This window comes from Oryctolagus cuniculus, chromosome 9 (genome assembly GCF_051225735.1).
Source record: "Oryctolagus cuniculus isolate XC-2025 breed Fujian yellow rabbit chromosome 9, ASM5122573v1, whole genome shotgun sequence".
NCBI lineage: Eukaryota > Metazoa > Chordata > Mammalia > Lagomorpha > Leporidae > Oryctolagus > Oryctolagus cuniculus.
This window is the reverse complement of record NC_142875.1, coordinates 32,868,366-32,888,988: the sequence shown is the minus strand read 5'-3', so window position 1 is coordinate 32,888,988 and position 20,623 is coordinate 32,868,366. Positions and strand designations below refer to the sequence as shown.

At 38.2% G+C, this 20,623-nt stretch overlaps 1 protein-coding gene across 31 annotated transcripts in view; it reads right to left on the bottom strand.

Annotated features, from left to right (window-relative positions):
- RBM26 (RNA binding motif protein 26) overlaps positions 1–20,623 on the bottom strand; it is an 88,821-nt gene that overhangs the window by 66,684 nt on the left and 1,514 nt on the right. The window lies entirely within an intron of this gene.

Sequence of the window (20,623 nt, the reverse complement as noted above, 5' to 3'; positions counted from 1 at the left end):
ATACATATAAAAAGCACTTGAGTCAAGGACAGCACTAAAGAAACACGTTCTCATTATATTTGTATCTTATATGCCACACATAGCCATCATCTCTTAATAACATACCACACGGTATATTATATAGCAGAAAAGAAAGTCTAGAAATAGAGCCAAATATATTAAAAATTTGATTTTATAATGTGGCATCCAAATCAATAAAGAAGTTAAACTATGCAATAAATGATTGAGACAACTTAGCAGTTACATCTTAAAAAACTAACTTGAATCCATAATAGTCTATCTACTACAGTATATATAAAACTATAAAAACATGAAACCATTAAAGAATTATTTTGTAATGAGTTATTTTCTAACTGCAATAATGAAGACCTTTTCAATTATAATGCAAAATCTATATCATAATATTTTGATTTTTGTAAAAAGGACAACCTGCAAGATAAAAAAGAGTCAAATAACAAATGAGGAAAATGTTCAGATAGTCTTATTCATCATAAAAAGGCAAATTCTTCTAAAACATAGTTTCTATCTATCAAGAGCAACAATGTAAAAGAAAAAAAAGACTATAAACACACAAAAAAAATGGAAGCCAGGGGTGTGGCACAGCAAGTTAAACTATTGCCTAAATGCTGTAACTCTGTATGGATGGTAGTTCCTATCCCTGCTACTTACTCCATTTCTGATCCAGCTCTCTACTAAAGCACCTGGGAAAGCAAAAGAAGACAACCCAAGCACTTAGGCCCCTGCCACCAATGGGAGAAACCTGGATGGAGTTCCAGGCTCCTGGCTCTGGCATGGCCCAGTCTGGCCTACTAAAGCCATCTGGGGAATAAATTAGCAGATGGGAGATTCTGTCACTCTACCTCTTAAATAAAATAAATCAATCTTTAAAAAAAAGAAATGAGGGCTGGCGTCGCGGCTCACTAGGCTAATCCTCCGCCTAGCGGCGCCGGCACACCGGGTTCTAGTCCCGGTCGGGGCGCCGGATTCTGTCCTGGTTGCCCCTCTTCCAGGCCAGCTCTCTGCTGTGGCCAGGGAGTACAGTGGAGGATGGCCCAGGTGCTTGGGCCCTGCACCCCATGGGAGACCAGGAAAAGCACCTGGCTCCTGGCTCCTGCCATCGGATCAGCGCGGTGCGCCGGCCGCGGCGGCCATTGGAGGGTGAACCAACGGCAAAGGAAGCCCTTTCTCTCTGTCTCTCTCTCTCTCACTGTCCACTCTGCCTGTCAAAAAAAAAAAAAAAAAAAAAAAGAAAAAGAAAGAAATGAAAGTGACTCTTAAATGTGAATAAATTTTACAGGTCAGTAGAAGGGAGCTGGATGGGAAGTGGAGCAACTGGGACTCAAACTGGTGCCCATGTGGGATCCCAGTATCACAGGCAGCAGCTTTACTCACTATGTCACAACACTGGCCCCTAAAGATCATTTTACAACTTAAAGTAAACTGCAGTGGAAAAAAACAGCAATGTTAACCACTAACATTTACTAAATCTGTCTGTGCCATGCACTCCACTCCTAGCTGTACATACTCACTAACCTCTCAATTTACTGATGAAGAAAGAGACTTGGGAAAAAATTTGGCAGACTGACCAAAACAACACAGCAATTATATAAAAGAAGATTTAAACCTAAATCTCATTCTCCAAAGTTCTCTCCTCCCTTCAGAGAAAGGTACCTCCTTCTTTGATGACCTGTTCTTTCCGCTGGGATCTCACTTGCAGAGATCTTTCATTTAGGTCATTTTTTTTTTCCACAGTGTCTTGGCTTTCCATGCCTGAAATACTCTCATGGGATTTTTAGCCAGATCTGAATGCCTTAAGGGCTGATTCTGAGGCCAGAGTGCTATTTAGGACATCTGCCATTCTATGAGTCGGCTGTGTATCCCGCTTCCCATGCTGAATCGTTCTCTCCTTTTTAATTCTATCAGTTAGTAATAGCAAACACTAGTCTTGTTTATGTGATCCCTTTGACTCTTAATCCTATCATTATGACCAATTATGAACTAAAACTGATCAGTTTGACTAGTGAAATGGCATTGGTACATGCCACCTTGATGGGATTGAATTGGAATCCCTTGGCACATTTCTAACTCTACCATTTGGGGCAAGTCTGATTGCACATGTGCCAAACTGTACATCTCTTCCCTCTTATTCCCACTCTTATATTTAACAAGGATCACTTTTCAGTTAAACACCTAAGAATAACTGTGTGTTAATTAAATAGTTCAACCAATAGTATTAAGAAGAATAAAAAAATACTAAAAGGGATAAAGTAATAAGTTGTTCCTCAACAGTCAGGACAAGGGCTGATCACGTCATTGTTTCTCATAGTGTCCATTTCACTTCAACAGCCATCCCACTCCTTGGAATTTACCCAAAGGAAATTAAATTGGCAAATAAAAGAGATGTCTGCACCTCAATGTTTATTGCAGCTCAATTCACAATAGCTAAGACCTGGAATCAACATAAATGCCCATCAACAGTAGACTGGATAAAGAAATTATGGGACATGTACTCTATAGAATACTATACAGCAGTAAAAAAAAAAAATGAAATCTGGTCATTTGCAACAAAATGGAGGAATCTGGAAAACATCATGCTGAGTGAAATAAGCCAGTCCCAAAGGGACAAACATCATATGTTCTCCCTGATCGGTGACAACTAACTGAGTACCAAAAATGAAACCTGTTGATTTTACAAGGATATTAAAGACAAAAAGGCTCAGCAACAGCTTTGTAAAAAAAGAAATAAGATATTGGGGGAGTCACAAGAGAGACACACAATTTCAAATGAGTAGTGAGGAAAAGAATAAATAGTTCATTTGAAGAAAAACAGATTCACACATGATACATGTGACACAACATCCTTCAACTCATTTTTATTGCTTGTTTTTGTAATAACTGCTAGCAATTTTAACTCTAATATAAACATGATACAGATTTCATGTTCTACACAAAGTTCAAATGCTAAAATATTAATAATCTATACACATTAAAGCTAGAAAATAATGCAAGACATACCAAAATCTTTTAATTCCTATACATATCTAAAATATAAAAGTTCAATAAAAGCATAGCAATAATGTCACTAAATCAAAGCTATACCTTAAATACAGTGAAGAATTTGGGATATACCAACAGAATCACCTACAAAAAAAAAAAACCTAATTGCAAGTGAACAGGTATAATTCAACCATCTTCAATTTGTTTTGTTGTATTTTATAAAGGTTCCACAGGTTATAATAGTGTCAGAGTTGAGAACTATTTTATTAAGGAACTAGAATAGAATTTATCATATAGAGTATAAGACTTCCTTATCTGCATCATTATGGTGATTTTAAAGTACTTCCCAAATTCTTTACCCCTCCCTTCAAAACTGTAATTCCCCACCCCTTGAGAGTGGGCTCAATTTAGTGACTTGTTTCTAACAGAATATGGCAGAGATGATGGTATGTCTGACTTCTAGAACTAGGTCATAAAAGGCACTGAAGTGTCCTCATTGTTCTCTCCCTATTATGTGTTCTAGAGAAATCAGCAACAGCGTCCTAAAGACACTTAAGAAACCTAATGGAGAACACCCAGTGGCAATGAAATAGGGTCCCAGCCAATAGCTAGCAAAGAATTGAAGCCTCTTGCCATAGACCAATAGTTAAGTGAGCTTGGAAGCAGATTCTAAAGTCCCAAAAGAACCCTAAGACTGCTTTCCTGACTGATAGCTTGCATCTCATGAGGTCAGATTCCCAGCTTATCTGCTCCTAAATTCAGGAACTCTAGAAACAGGGGAATCACAAATGTCTTCTATGCTACTAAGTTTCAGGGTAATTTGTTCATCAGCAATTATGAATCAAATCTTCTCATAAATTTATTTCCATTTATTTACAAAAACTTTATGTGAGTTTATTCTAAACAAAAAGCTTAAGAAATCCATTTCAGTGCTGCATGATTTTTTAAGACTTCCACTTTCTTTCAAAAATGTACTGGAATATACTTATATCAAGAAAATTTTCAGCCAGCACCGCGGCTCAATAGGCTAATCCTCCACCTAGCGGCGCCGGCACACTGGGTTCTAGTCCCAGTCGGGGCACCAGATTCTGTCCCAGTTGCCCCTCTTCCAGGCCAGCTCTCTGCCATGGCCTGGGGGTGCAGTGGAGGATGGCCCAAGTACTTGGGCCCTGCACCCCAGGGGAGACCAGGATAAGTACCTGGCTCCTGCCTTCGGATCAGCGCAGCACACCGGCCGCGGCAGCCATTGGAGGGTGAACCAATGGCAAAGGAAGACCTTTCTCTCTCTCTCTCTCTGTCCACTCTGCCTGTTAAAAAAAAAATTTTCATTACAATACAATGAAAATTATTTAGAGTTTCATGTTTTATCATAATGAGCATGGAAATATTTGTCTATGATGAAATAACATGAAAACATGGGGCAAAAACTTCATGATGTATCTAGAGAGGCAAAATATGCTAGCATTTAGCAATCTGGTAAAACTGTTATAACGGACCATGAAACAATACTTATATGTTAAGCAACTGAAATGTGCACAATTGACCAGACATCAACTGAGACATCAAGCTAAACATACTTCAGTTACTAGAAATCATGATACATATTACTATTACTGTTATATAATGTTTTATTTTAATGGCTATTATCAAATTTGGAATCTCTACATTGAATCCAGATCTTAACATTTGATTGAATATCATTTGATTATTGTGAATTTTCAATTTAATAGTGGCCTTTCTTAGGACTTGTCATTTTCCATTTCTCTTAAATAAATACATTTATTCCATCCTCACAATCATTTCTCAAATAGGACACTCTAAAAGTGAGTTAAAATGTTAGGAGCTAATACTCTGAGAGAAAAATTCTGTAAATTTTGGAATTATTGTGGTCCAAAAATTAGTTCAATACAGCAAGCCAAAAAATTCTGAGCCATCTTTGATCAATATCTTCTGCAGGAAGCAATTTGAACTGAATCAAAAACCAATAGCCACAACAAGAAACTACCATACACAGAAATTCTAAATGCTTTAAATAGCCTGAAAGGCATATTTAAAAAATCATTTATTTATTTTAAAGGCATAGTGAGAGTGAGAGAGTGGGGGGGGGGGGGTGTGTGAGAGAGTGAGAGTGAGAGTGAGAGTGAGAGTGAGAGAGTGAGAGAGTGAGAGAGTGAGAGAGTGAGAGAGTGAGCGTGAGAGTGAGGCAGAGACACACAGAAAAATCAATCTTCCATCTGCTGGTTAATTCCCCAAATGGTCACATGGGCCCAGACTGGGCCAGGCAAGTCATGAACCTGGAATTCTATCCTGGTCTCCCATATAAGTGGCAAGGTTCCAACCACTTGGGCCACCATCAGCTGCTTTCCCAGGTACATTAGCAGGCAGTTGGATAGGAAGCAGAACAGCTGGAACTCAAACCAGCACTTGAATGAGATGCCAGCATTGCAAATGGCAGCTTAACCTGCTTTGTCACAGGGCTGGCCCCCAGATAATTTTTTAAAAATTTGTTACAGTTCAAATTGTATAGTAGAAGCAAGACTCATAATTTCACACTTAATAGCAAAACAATAGAATTTGCATTTTGGGGGAGTGAAATAGCAGGTGGGAGTGCTCCCTGCTCTCTCCCTTTCTCCCTCTCAAATAACAATTTTTTTTAATGTTACTGAAATCTTCATGTATATCACAAAGGGTAGGGAGGAGTAATCATATTTTGAAAATGTTTAAGCATTAAGAAATAGTATTAAAAGTCTTTCTACCTACTTAGAATTTAGACCAAATTCTCACTATGTTCCATTACTATTTCATCTCTAAAAAAATAAAACAAAATCTGATCATGAGTGATAGTGACCAAAGAGCACTGTAACTCGAATTACTCTTCTGTATGAATGCATTGGGAATGGGAAGGAGGGGGTCGAGAAGACCAAAGAAAACCAGAAAACTACAAAATAAGAAAGGCGTGAAACCTGACTTACCAATAGCATTTGTGGAAAACTGATGGGTGAGGGTAGGGATGAACACTTTGAGTATTTTAATTAACAGTAACTTATATGAAGTAGTTGGGAGGAATGGTAAGTCATAAAGATGCAATAGAAAATAGAAAACTGAGAATTAGTGAGAGAACAACGCTGCAATAGAGCACTACGATTTTAGTTCTAGATACCACCTTTTATAATCATGAACAAATTCTTAGAAAATGATCATAACAGTAAAATAGATGTCATTATAATACAGCTTACTAGGAACCCACAGCCTAAAGAACTGAATGTCTGAGAAAAGTTGGTAAGTCTTCAAAAAAGTGAAGGACTACCACAAGGAAAAATTATTATACTAATTCAATATATTTTCCATGTGTATATCATTAGAACCAGTAAATAGAAAAAAAAAATTGGCCTAAAATAGAGACAGACGTTAATAATCAGAGGCCTCCCAAAGGCAGAGTAAACTACCTGGAGCAAAGGAGTTTTCTATCATTAGAATGGTTTTAAGCATAAACTGAAGAGGCCTTAGCAAGATAAAAACTGGAATGGCTGGTGCCGTGGCTCACTAGGCTAATCCTCCGCCTTGCGACGCCAGCACACCAGGTTCTAGTCCCGGTCCGGGCGCCGGATTCTGTCCCGGTTGCCCTCTTCCAGGCCAGCTCTCTGCTGTGGCCAGGGAGTGCAGTGGAGGATGGCTCAAGTACTTGGGCCCTGCACCCCATGGGAGACCAGGAGAAGTACCTGGCTCCTGCCATCGGATCAGCGCGGTGCGCCGGCCGCAGCACGCCGGCAGCGGCGGCCATTGGAGGGTGAACCAACGGCAAAAGAAGACCTTTTTCTCTGCCTCTCTCTCTCACTGTCCACTCTGCCTGTCAAAAAAATAAAAAAATAAATAAAAAAATCTGGAATGGACAATAAATGTCCTACAAATCCAAAAAAGTATAATTTTCAGGTTTAATTTTGTTCAAAAGATATTGTGCAAAAACCTATACAAAATACAATATTCTTTTCCATTACTGATTATATATTAGAAAACTAATTTTTAAAAATTATCTATACCTATAGGTAAATTGCAAACTATAGAAGAGCTTTATCAAAAAAATTATGGGAATTCAAAAACAGAACATCTTACTAATGTGTGCAGCCTCTGGGCCTAACAGTACCTGAAGGAGAAGGAATACAAGAACTAATCTCACTAAATCAACAGTTCATTTCTATCAAAAACTCCTTTTCCATGTTCACAACACTTGGCTTTGTGACTGGTTATTTGGGGTTTGGTGATTATCTTTCAAATACTGCAGTCATAATTCAATAACATTTAATCAGCACCTATTATGTCAGATGTTATTCTACACCCTGAAGACACAACTCAAAAAACTAAAGCCCTGGCCTGAAGCACCAGCATCCCATACGGGCGCCGGTTCAAGACCCAGCTGCTCCACTTTCCATCCAGCTCTCTGCTATGGCCTGGGAAAGCAGTAGAAGATGGCCCAAATCCTTGGGCCCCTGCACCCACATGGGAGACCCAGAAGAAGCTCCTGGCTCCTGGCTTTGGATCAGCGCAGCTCCGGCCATTGCAGCCAACTGGGGAGTGAACCAGCAGATGGAAGACCTCCCTCTCTCTGCCTATCCTCTTTGTGTAACTCTTTCAAATAAACAAATCTTTAAAAAAACAAACAAACAAACAAAAACTAAAGACCATCTCCCACAGATTTATACTGGGGAGGAGGAGACATACCCTATGTATATATACACATATTCATACACATTATAATGTATTGTCATGTACATAACATAAAGGGATAAAATGTCGTAGAGGAACAAGGATAAGAGGGAAAGATGGAAGAAAACAGAAGAGAGGGAAAAAGTGATTAAATAGTTACTATCTTAGATAAGATCATCAGGGAAGGATTCTGATGAAGTGACATTTAAACAGGGATCTGAATTTAGACAGGGATTGGAATGGAGAACAAGCATGCTTTCAGATTCTAGAAAAAGACACCCCTGGCCAAGTTAACTCAACACAAACAGTTGAGGTGGAGGCCTAACAGAACACATATGAAGAACAAGAGTACAGCAAAATGCAGTAAAGTTATTACTAAAAACATCTGAATAACATGGCTCACTCTTCAAGCATCTCAAATAAACTGCCTTAGCAATCTTTGACAAATTAAATATGCATATTACTATGAAGTCATTCAAACCATTGATTTTTATAGGCATAAAAATAAAACTTTATACAGCTAATAAAACTTCAATTAAAAAAAAAGTGCACACCCTTAAAAGCATAGAAGAGATCATTTATGAGGGTTAATCTCCCCTAGCTGTATCTGGGAAGGGAACTGCATCTACTAAATAAGTTAAAGAAACCGAAGTAATCAGAAAGTCAAATGTTATAATAAAACCTCCCAAACCTCAGTAGTTTAAATACCATGATTCAAATCACTCCTAGAAATAAATTCTAACACACTTGTCATTTTTGTATGCTTTAGTTTTAATTTAGGATTTTCAAAATAAGATTGAGACAGCAAAGTAAAGAAAGCTAAAGCACTCCAGTACTATATTCCAAAAAGAAGTTTGTTTTGCTCAAGTTTCTTGGAAGCATTAGAAATTCAGTAGAAGATGACTGATAGAATTGAACCCAAGCTTCCATTTTCAGTAATCTTGAAAACGAGGAGCTGGAGGTGGTAGTGGGAATTAAAAATTAAATTTAAATATGTTAACTCAGTAACTTTAGAACACGGATATACACCCACATCTGTTCCTGCCAAATTTTCATTTTATATTCAAGAAAAATATCTAATTTGCATCAAAGTCATGATTTCATATTCTTTTTAAGACCTATTTATTTATTTGAGAGGCAGAAATAATAGAGAGGTATCTTCCATCTGTTGGTTCACTTCTCAAATGTCCCCAAAAGTTAGGGCTGAGCCAGGCAGAAACCAGACGTAAAGGTGGTAGTTCCTCATTAATGAGGAAGCTGGATCAGAAGCACAGGGTAGCCAGCAGTTTAAATGGCACTCCAAAAGTAGGATGAGGGAGTCCCAGAGAACAGCTTAACCTACTGTGACACAGTGCCTACCATCATAATTCTATATTTAGTATTAAACTATTAAACCTCCAAATTTCACTATGACAAATAATACAGACACTGAAATTTTTTATTATGTCACTTCATTCAAATAAAAAGGCAAAAAAGATCATTTGTTTATGATGATTAGTTGTAGCAAAGATTTAAGTTCATTATACAAAATAAAATCACCACCAAAATATCTGAACATGACATATCCCCATGAGCATCACACAATTCATTTCTTAAAACACTGCTCAAACTTATCACAATGAGTTATCATAACACTGAAAATTATTTACACAGTTCTTTTATTCTCCTCTCAACAGTTTTGGTTTCAGGATCCCTCTATGCTTTATAAATCAGAATTCCAAAGAGCTTTTTACTTTAACAGATTCTATCAATATTTACAATATTAAGAAAACTGAGAAAGTTGTTAGTTTAGAATAACATTACATCCATTACAACTTATCATATATATAAATATATTTTTTTTTCTTTAAACTCATCTTTCCCAGCTTGGGTCATGTCCCCACTACAGCTCAGGGATAAATAGCACTCCATTACTGACAGCCTCAGCTGAAAGAAAATACTGGGTTTTTTACATGAAAAAAAAAAAAAAAAAAACCCTTTATTTTCTAAAACATTTTATGAGAATAGTGATATTTCACATTTTTGCAAATATCTTTAACACCTAGCCAAACAGAAGATAGATAAGTCTATGTCTGCTTTTATAATTTATCTGCTGTGCTATTTTGTTTGAAGTACCTGAGGAAACCTGGCCATATACATAAACAAAAAAGAAAAATCAGGTCTTCACAAGATTCCATAAAAAGATCACAGGAGTCCTCACACACACCTGAGAAGCACTGCTTTATGTAAGTTACTTACAAATTACCTATTAAGTGTCTAAATCAAAGGTAAGTCAATCTTCATACATTCCAAGATTCAATAATTAGATCACAAAAAATCAATGTAAAGGCTTAGTATTCAGGGCAAAGAGCGTAACCCAAAGGGCAAAGTACGGACCCACAGTAACACAGAACTCTCTCAAAAAGGAAAATCAGAAACTACAAACAGGAACCAACCAAAAAAATTCATTTAGAAATATATTTTATATTCCAAGTCATATTCCAAGTTGAGGAAGAGGTGGGTTCTCTGGGAAAGAGGCTGATTTCAAAGGCCACCACTTCAGTTAACTCACATTCTACCTAAAACTAGATTATCTGAGGTACATCCCTTCAGTTACTAAGAGGAGAAAAAAGGCCAGGGGACATTTTCTTTCATGAACAAGATAAAGCAAAGTTATCCGAGAAATAACGCCAATGACTAGGGAGAAAAATACACACACACACACACCCCTAATGCTGTCATTCTGTTATATCAACTTGGCTGAGTCAAATAAACCCATTAGGCCTATTTCTCAAATATTTAAAAGTAAACAAACAAAAGGCCTGGCTAAAACTGTGTAGCACTAAATGGTACACATTTACTTCTAAGTTTCCTTTTTTTAATATTGCTAGCGCAATCATGTTAAAAAATTTTTCCTTAAAAAGGAGAAATTGTTAGACTCATTTCCATTCACAAATCTCAGGACTAAAGTTTAAGTTTCTTCATCTGAGATAAATTGTTCTGCTAAATCAGAAATTTTAAATATGATTACATAAAAAGCATTTTATGAGCATACTTCTAAAAGCCAATGGAAAATGGAATTAAAGACAAAATTATCTTGGTGCAAAAAATAATCTCTGAAATCCACACACATGCAGGGTCTCCAAAAATTCATCTTCATGAATTTGTGCATTATGTGCATTATGCATAATGTGAATTATGAAGAAACAATGCATGGATTTAAAAAAACTTTTATACCAAAATAACTGTCTTTAAAATATTTTAAACTTATATTTATGTAGTTAAAAGGCGGACAAACAGATCTATCCACTGGTTCACTACCCAAAAGCCTGCAACAGCCAGGAGCCCAATCCAGGTCTTGCAGCTCATTGCGGGCTCTCAACTATTTGAGCCATCGTCTGTTGCCTCTCAGGGTATGCATTAGGAAGCTGGAATTGACAGAGGATCCCAGGCACTTAGATATGGGATGCAGGTGTCTCTAATGGTGTAGTTTTTTTTTTTTTTTTTTTTAAGATTTATTTATTTATTTGAAAGAGTTACACAGAGAGAAGGAGAGGCAGAGGCAGAGGCAGAGAATCTTCCATCTGTTGGTTCACTGCCCAATTGGCTACAATGGCCGGAGCTGCGCCAGTCCGGAGCCAGGAGCCAGGAGCCTCTTCTGGGTCTCCCACTTGAGTGCAGGGGCCCAAGGACTTGAGCCATCTTCTACTGCTTTCCCAGGCCATAGCAGAGCGCTAGATCGGAAGTGGAGCTGCCGGGACTTGAATCGGTGCCCACATGAGATGACGACTCTGCAGGCGGTGGCTTTAGCCACTACGCCACAGCACCAGGCCCACCAATGGTGTTTTAACTGAACACCTCCACCAAAACTTATTTCTTAATTCTACTTTTCCATTACCATCTGAATTATGCTCTATTAAACTGCCAAACACAATAAACAAATGTTAAGAGATTACTAACGAATTATATTTAAAATTATAAGAAGGAATACACCTGGCTCCTGGCTTTGGATCGGCGCAGTGCCGGCCATAGCAGCCACTTGGGGAGCAAAGCAACAGAAGGAAGACCTTTCTCTCTCTTTCTCTTTCTCTCTCTCTCTCTCTCTCTCTCTCTCACACTGTCTATAACTCTACCTGTTAAAAAAAAAAAAAAATTCCAGGGTTGAGGCAGGGGGAGAAGGGAAGGCTGGCATCATGGCATAGCAGGTTAAGCCACTGACTACAATACCAACACCAGCAGCCTACATGGATGTCAGTTCAAGTCTCGGTTGCTCTACTTGTGATCCAGCTCCCTGTATACAAATGCTCCTGGAAAAGCAGCAGCAGATGACCCAAGTGGGAGACATGGATGGCATTCCAGGCTCATGGCTTCAGTCTGACCCAACCCTGGCACTGCAGCCATTTGGAGAGTGAACCAGTGGATGGAAGCACACATGTGCTCTCTTGATTGACCTAAATGCCTTTAAAATAAATAAATCTTACAAAAAAACAAAAATTCCTGGCCGGCGCCGCGGCTCAATAGGCTAATCCTCCACCTAGCGGCGCCGGCACACCGGGTTCTAGTCCCGATCAGGGTGCCGGATTCTGTCCCGGTTGCCCCTATTCCAGGCCAACTCTCTGCTGTGGCCAGGGAGTGCAGTGGAGGATGGCCCAAGTGCTTGGGCCCTGCACCCCATGGGAGACCAGGAGAAGCACCTGGCTCCTGCTTTCGGATCAGCACAGTGCGCCAGCCACAGCGCGTCAGCCGTGGTGGCCATTGGAGGGTGAACCAACGGCAAAAGGAAGACCTTTCTGTCTCTCTCTCTCTCTCTCTCCACTCTGCCTGTCAAAAAAAAAAAAAAAATTCCCAAGGGTTGGTGCTATGGCACAATGGGTTAAGCTGATGCCTAGGCCTCTGGTATCCCATATCAGAGTACCAGTTCAAATTCCAGCTGCTCTGCTTACAATCCACCTCCCTGCTAATGTGCTTAGGAAACCAGCAGAAGATGTCCCAAATCCTTGGGACCCATGTGGGAGACCTGATGGAGTTCCAGACTCCTGGTTTCAGAAGGCTCCTGGCTTATGCTTAGACCAGTCCTGGCTGGTGTAGCCATTTGGGGAGTGAACAGAAGATGGAAGATCAATTTCAATCTCTCTACCCCTTCTGTCACTCTGCCTTTTAAATATATAGTTTTTAAAAAGGAAATGAAAATGTTGAAATAGAAAAAAGCTCACAGTGTTCCTTAAAGATAAATAGCATTGACAGACCACTAGCAAAATTAATCAAGAAAATAAAAGAATATGATTATAATTAAATAGTTAGAATTAAATAATTAAAGGGGAGACCACCACAATAAACTCAACAACTATTAACTAAATAATATGGGGCTGGTGCTGTGTCTTAGAAAGCTAAGCTTCCACCTGCAGCATCAGCATTCCATATGGGCACCAGTTCAAGTCCTGGCTGCTCCTCTTTTGATCCAGCTCTCTGCTATAGCCTGGGAAAGCAGTAGAAGATGACCCAAATCTTTGGACTCCTGCACCCACATGGGAGACCCAGAAGTAGGCTCCTGGCTTTGGATCTGCTCAGCTCTGGCCGTTGCGACCATCTGGGGAGTGAATCAGAAGATGGAAGTCCTTTTCTCTGTCTCTCCCTCTCTCTGTCTGTAACTCTATCTCTGAAATAAAAGAAACTGTAACTCTAAGAAAAAAAATACAGCATTCAAAAAAATAAACTTAGCAATTTAAGAGAAAAATCATGTTGCCAAAAGTGTCACAAGAAACAGAATACTTACAAACCTATACCTACTACTAAAGACAATGATATGTAAATAAAATTCCTCATATAAAACAAACAAACCACTTCAGCCCCTGACAGCTTCACTGGCAAAGAATATCAAACATTATAAGAAAAACCTATAATAATCCCATATAAAGCTATACAGGAAAAAAAAAAAAAAACAAAAAGACAGAATACTTCCCCCACTTGTTATAATATAGCAAATCAAACCCAACAATATCAATTTAAAAAGACAATACACCAAGACAAAGCAGGATTCATCTCAGGAATGTAAGGTAGGCCTGCCATCTGAAAATAAAAACATTTAATATGCCAGTTCACAAAAGGAGAAAAAATTTCATATATTCATCTCAAAAAATGCAAAAAAAAAGAAAAGATTGTTACAAATTCAATACCTTTTCATGACAAGAACAACAAGTTCAGGGAAAGAAGATAATTTCCTTAACCTAGTAAAAGACAACTACAAAAAAATTAAGGCTGATATAAATTAATAATGAAACAGTAAACTCTTCCCCTAAGACTAGGAACTAGAGCAGGATGGATATTCCTTCTTACCACTTCAACTTTGCAGTTTCTAGCCAATGTAATGAGAAAAGAAATGAAGGCATAAAAATCAGAAAAGTAAAACTGTCATTTTCAGATTATATGAATGGTGCAATAAAACCCAACAGAATTTATGAAATAACTACCAGAGCTATAAAAAGTACTTAGTAAAGTTGCAGAATACAGGCCAATACATAAATATCAATTATATTTCTATGTACTAAAAATAAAAATCGGAAAATATTTTAAAACGCTGCTTGTAAAGCATCATAAGCCAGGTTAAAAAAAATCTAACACAGATTTTAAGAACCCTACACAAAAACTGCAAAACATTGCTTGTATATAGATACAATACCTCAGGAAGAATCACTGGGTAACAAATCTTAAACTTACTCCATGATGTTACAGGCAAAAGATACTAAATATAACCCTAAATTAAAAATAAACGTACCTATTTCAGAAGTTACTGCTTTTGTAAACTAAAAAGGATTTTCCACAGAAATAAAGTAGTAAGAGGGTGAAAGTGTTTGGGAGGGTTTATCGTTACAAATTTCTCTTTCATTCTTTTCTCTAAGACAAATTGTAAGAAAGAAAGAAAAAAATTCCTAGAAGCTATTTAGCTCAAGCTTGAATTAGTCATTCTCATTATATATACACACCAAACATGAGAATTTCTTATTTTTCCACTTTGCTCATAATACTATCCCTGGTTTTTGGTTTATACATATAAAATAATTCTATTTGAGAAGTCGTATAAGCCAAAGTGCTAAAACATATAAAAAATGCTAAATATATTTTAATGAGTTAACACTCAGATGGAAAAGCTACATAAGACTGCAGCAATGAAACATGGTAATGAGAATGAAGAGAGTACTGAAAAATATTTTAGCCACTAATTAACTGCAGAATATCAACTCTTCCACCAACTAATTCATCGGATTAGGAATGGGCAGTTAGGCTAGCACTTAAAATATCCAAGACCCAAATTAGAGCACCCAGGTTTGATACCCCGGCTAAGCTCCTGACTTCAGTTTCCTGCAATGCAGACTCTGGGAGATACCAATGATAGTTCAAGTAATGAGGTTCTGCCATCTGCGTGGGAGATCCCAGATTAAGTGACTGGTTGCTAGCTTCAGCCTGAGCCTGACCCAGACCTGACTCTGTGGCACATCATGTATCTCTGAAATAAATTTAAGGCAGGGTAGGATGGACTTTATAGTTTTGCCTAAATAGCTACCTCTTCTGTCTACTTACATTATAAATTTGCAAACTAGAAATTTCCACTAAAAGCATTTAATACTCATGTGCATATTTCACTCAAGGCTCTGTCCTAGGTGCTGTACAGAACAGGAAGAGAGATAAATCTTAAGAGTTGAAGTCTGCTTTTAAGTGCCCAAGACTTTAATAATGAAGTTAAAACAATTAACTACTACAAAAGGCAATAATAATAGGATATAAAGAAGGGTAGGTTGGAGCCAATGCTGTGGCACAGCCTGCAGTGCTGGCATCCCATATGGGCACTGGTTCGAGTCCTGGCTGCTCCACTTCTGATCCAGTTCTCTGCTATGGCCTGGGAAAGCAGTGGAAGATGACCCAAGTCCTTGGGACCCTGCACCCATGTGGGAGACCCAGAGGAAGCTCCTGGCTCCTGATCAGCATAGCTCTGGCCATTGCAGTCATCTGGGGAGTGAACCAGTAGATGGAAGATATCTCTCTCTCTCTCTCTCTCTCTCTCTCTGCCTCTGCTTCTCTGTAACTCTGCCTTTTGAATAAATTTAAAAAAAAATAGGTTAGGCATCCATGTCAGAAGGGGAAATGTGGAAAAAGGAACAGACAGGGAGATTTGCCAGGAAATAAACTCCAATAGTTTAGATAAGGAGTGTGAGTTCTTTACTAAGCAATATCAGTAAGATTAAAAGATAAAATCTGACTAAATGAAGAGGGAACAAGGAGTAGAAGAAAAGCCAAGAAATAAAATTTCAGTATTTTTCATGGCTACTGTCACTGAGTTTATCTTCTTCAAGGAATCAGAAATTAACTCACTATGCAGAAAGGAGCCAGTAGAGATGGACAAGGAAAAGATCAAAGGCGGCAAACAGAATCAAAAGTTAAGGGGTAAAAATTTGCAAACCCATAAGAACACTCCTGATAATACACAAACAAAAATAAAATTCTAACATGGCAGTAACAAGCATGGGTGAGGCAGAAGATACAAAAACTCCAAAGAGGTTTCTGTCTTAAACTCTTTAAAACATCAATAACCACGACACTTTATTTAGAACTTTGACTATTTCTTAATGGTAGTTCCACTATGAAAATGTAACACTAACAAAGCATATACAGCAACTGGAAAGAAAATACCAAGGCTGCACACTTAGTAGTAGTAAACTAAAAACGTTTTTGGTTCCAGAATCCAAAAGCTCAAGTTTAGGGGCAGGCATTTGGCCTAATGGTCTAAATAACACTTGAGACACCCACATCCTACACAGGAGTATCCGGACTTCTATCCCGATTCCAACTTCTTGCTAACATGCAACTTGGGAAGCAGAAAGTGATGGCTCAGGTAGTTGAGTCCCTTGCCACACATGAGAGACATATGGATTGAGTTCTGGCTCCTGGCTTCAGCCTGGCCCATCCCTGTCTATTGCAGGTATTTGGGAAATAAGCCAGCAAATGGAGAGAGTCAATCAGTTCCCACCCCCCCTTCCTGCCTCTCAAAGAAGATAGCTTGAATTTAAATCATTATGGGAAAATATCTTTAACTTCAACTTGAATTTAAATCATTATGGGAAAATATCTTTAACTTCATGCTTTAGTACCTCAGTGTCATCACCTGCAAAACGGAGATTACAATGCTTACCTCACCAAACTTAAAAGTAATATGAAACATTTTAACAAGAGTGCACACAAATGTTACATGATAGTAACAAGAGTGGTGGTAACAAGAGTAACAGTATCAATACTAATGTAACATACTTCTGTTTAATCAACCAGTATTTGAGGAGGAGGGAAGAGCTAGGCTCTTAAATATTCATCTTATTCAACTGCAGAAGAAAACAAAATTCTCCCTCTTATGTCAATAAAGAAAAGGGAGGTTCATTTGCCTACATTGCTCAAGTAGTAAATGGCAGATCTGAGATTTGAACATTTATCTACGTGGAAACAAACCCTGTTTTCTTTCAACTACACAATACTACCTCTACAGCACTACAGAGTAGAAGAAGCAAAAAATCAGGCATTCAGTTACTACTAAGCTTATAAACACTGGGTATGCCACTAGGTCTATATTCCTCTCCATTTTATTTTCTTAAAAATTATGGAACTGGATAGTTCTTGAGGTGTCTTTTCAGATTTTAAAAAAGTCCATGACTTTATTAAATTACCACATTTAGTTACATGTAAGCCTTTTTTTTTTTTTTTTTTTTTTGGACAGGCAGAGTGAACAGTGAGAGAGAGAGACAGAGAAAGGTCTTCCTTTGCCGTTGGTTCACCCTCCAATGGCCGCCGCAGCCGGCGCACCGCGCTGATCCGATGGCAGGAGCCAGGTACTTATCCTGGACTCCCATGGGGTGCAGGGCCCAAGCACTTGGGCCATCCTCCACTGCACTCCCTGGCCACAGCAGAGAGCTGGCCTGGAAGAGGGGCAACCGGGACAGAATCCGGCGCCCCGACCGGGACTAGAACCCGGTGTGCTGGCCAGCCTATTTTAAAATATAGAAAAACATACCTGCTTAAAAAAAAAAAATTACCTTTAAAAAAAAAAAGAGCCTAAATATTTTCCAGGTCTTCATACTATCAAAAAGAAATGAATGTCAGCAAATGGTAAAGGTGAGAAAACATCTTAAGTATCTCAAATGACAAGTATAATATTTACATTCTTGATAATGCATTATAAAGTCAAAACCCTGTAGAGAACACAAAATCAAATAAAATATAGACTTACAGAATTTTATTTTGTGCTGAAAATAGAACCAGGCTTTAAAAAAAAAAAAAAAAAAAAAAAACCCTTGGAAAACTCATCTGCCTTAAAGTCTTGCACTGATTTCCCCTTATAGCATCCAAGATCCTTAATGGGACTCAACAAGTCCTGTGTGATCCTCTCTATCCACTGCTATTCTTACCCTTGCTCTTTTTTTCAGTATCTTTCAATTCCTCCAGAAAAATCTTTTTTTCTTTGATTTTTAGGACCTTCACACAATCTGTTCCCTAAAACCTAAAATGCTTTCACAGGTTTCCTTTCCCATCTTTTTGTCCCAACAAACTGTTCTTCATCTTCCCAAGCTATGATAAAATGGGAAGTCTTTCCTGACCTCCCCCAGACATATATTCTGGCCTTCTTCATGATACTCATGAGTCTTGTAATTACTTGTTCAACAGCTGTACTCCCTGCTAAATGGTAACCAATAACACTATGCAGCACATTAAACAGTTTTCTGAATTAACACATTCAAAATTCAGGTAAAGTTAAAAACCTTAGTAGTAAAAAGTTCTACTTAAGTTTCAAGTTATAGCTTATCATTGGTCCCTCATATACTCCTTCTCTGGCAATTTCAATATTAAAGTATAACCACACACACACACACACACACACACAAAGACCCTTTAGACAGCAAACAGAGCTCAAAATTTCACAAAACCAAGTTTAGAAACCATTAGTCTTATTTGGGATTAGCTTTTATAAGTCATCACTCAAAGGAATCTATCTGAAATGCAATTTAATGGACAGGAATTTGGATAAGGGCTCAATTTTATCACATTAGAAAAGGATCATAAAATCACCCTACACTGAATTCAACAAATAATATGAAGAAAAAAACACTCTTAGTGTAGTGTTAATTTTATGAGTATAGAGTAAACTGAAAATAGATCTTTGTAAAAATTAAGAGCAGGAATAGGAGAGGAAGGGAGAAGGGTGGCAGTGTGGGCAGGAGGGAGGGTAGGATGGGAAGTATCACTATGTTCCTAAATCTGTATATATGAAACACACAAAACGAATACCTTAAATAAATTTTTTTTAAAAAATAGATAGTATCTTGAACAACAAAAAAGGATCAACAAGCATAAGCAGTGCCTTTTTTATGACAACATAAATGACTGCAGCACTACAGTCATGTAGGCTCTAACACATGAATTATGTTTCATAAAACTCAGGAAAAATTATACACATGCACACTATTAATGGCTTTCTCTTTTAGGTTAGTGAAAAACAAAAAAATGTAATAAAGCTGGTTTGAAACTGAAAGTTTAAGTTTTAAATTTGAAAACCAAATGCTTAGAAAATTTGGGAAAAAAGGCTATTTCAACAAAAAGTTTCCAAAATTTTCTGGCCACCTAACTCGTATTGAATGCTAATTATACACAAAGCACTATTCTAAAATTTTCTTTATATTTCATTTTATCCTTCATTTAACAGAATAGGACATGGAGGCAGTTACTTACCCAATACTGCACAGCTGGTAAATGGCAGCTGCAGCATTCAAAGCCAGCCACTAGGCCCCAGAGTTCTCCCTGTCAACCCCTATTCAAGGCTACACACTTTAGTGAGCCTACTGAAACGGGTTTCTATCTGTACCACTCCTGCCAATGAAACTATTTTGTTAAGATCACCCATGGTGTTCACCCTGTCAAAACTAAGGGTCACTTATCTGCCTACATTCTGCAGCATCCCATCAAATTAACTCCGCTCTTACTTCAGACATTCATTCATTTGGCCCTTTCTTGAATGGGGAAAGTTTCCTCCTACCTTAGTCTTGGGCCCTCTTCTCTTCCCTATCTACACATTCTTTCTAAGATATCTCCCACAAGCACATGGCTTTAAATACTAGTACTATCTGCATGACTCCAAGTTTCTCTAGTTCTGGTCTAAATTCTAGACTCAGATACCCAACTACCTGAAGCCTTATTTAGATGTATGAACCATCTCAAACTTAATGATCAAAACCAACCACCACTCCTCTCCACTCTGAACTTGTTCTCTCTCAGCCTTCCCTACCATCACCCATTCAGTTCCTCAGTCCTAACTTCTTAGGCATCATCTTTGATTTTCCCTCTCTCATTTCCCAAAACCAATTACCAATTCTATCAAATCAACTTAGAAAACATATTTGGTTCTCCTCTTTCTCCAGTGCCAACTATCCACAACCTTCCCTGCAACACCCTGCAGAAAAACCTCCTTGCTTCCTTTCTTGCCCACAAAGCAGGCAGGGTGAAAACAAAACCACATCAGTCCTTACTGCTTTAAATCACTTAATGTCTTCTCATTACACTTTAAATCAAAACCTCACTCTTGACCTAGGCCTAAAAGAGCCTATATGACTTCCATCTCCACCACCACCACCTTCTTCAACTTCATGTCTTCCAAATTCTCTCATCAGAAAAGCTCCTTGCAGCCACACCGCCAATTTTTTCTCTTCCTGAAACTCACAACCATTTCTGCTACAGGGCCTTTGCATTTGCCTTCCTTCGGCAAAGAAGGTTCTTTCCTCCAGTCTTTCACCTAGATGGTTCTTTCACCTCCTTAGGTGCTACCCAAACGCCTTCTACTAAGAGGACTTCCCTGACCATCAAATGTGAAGTGAAGCTCTCAATCTAATTACCCTTTTATATGATCCTCTAGTTCTACAAA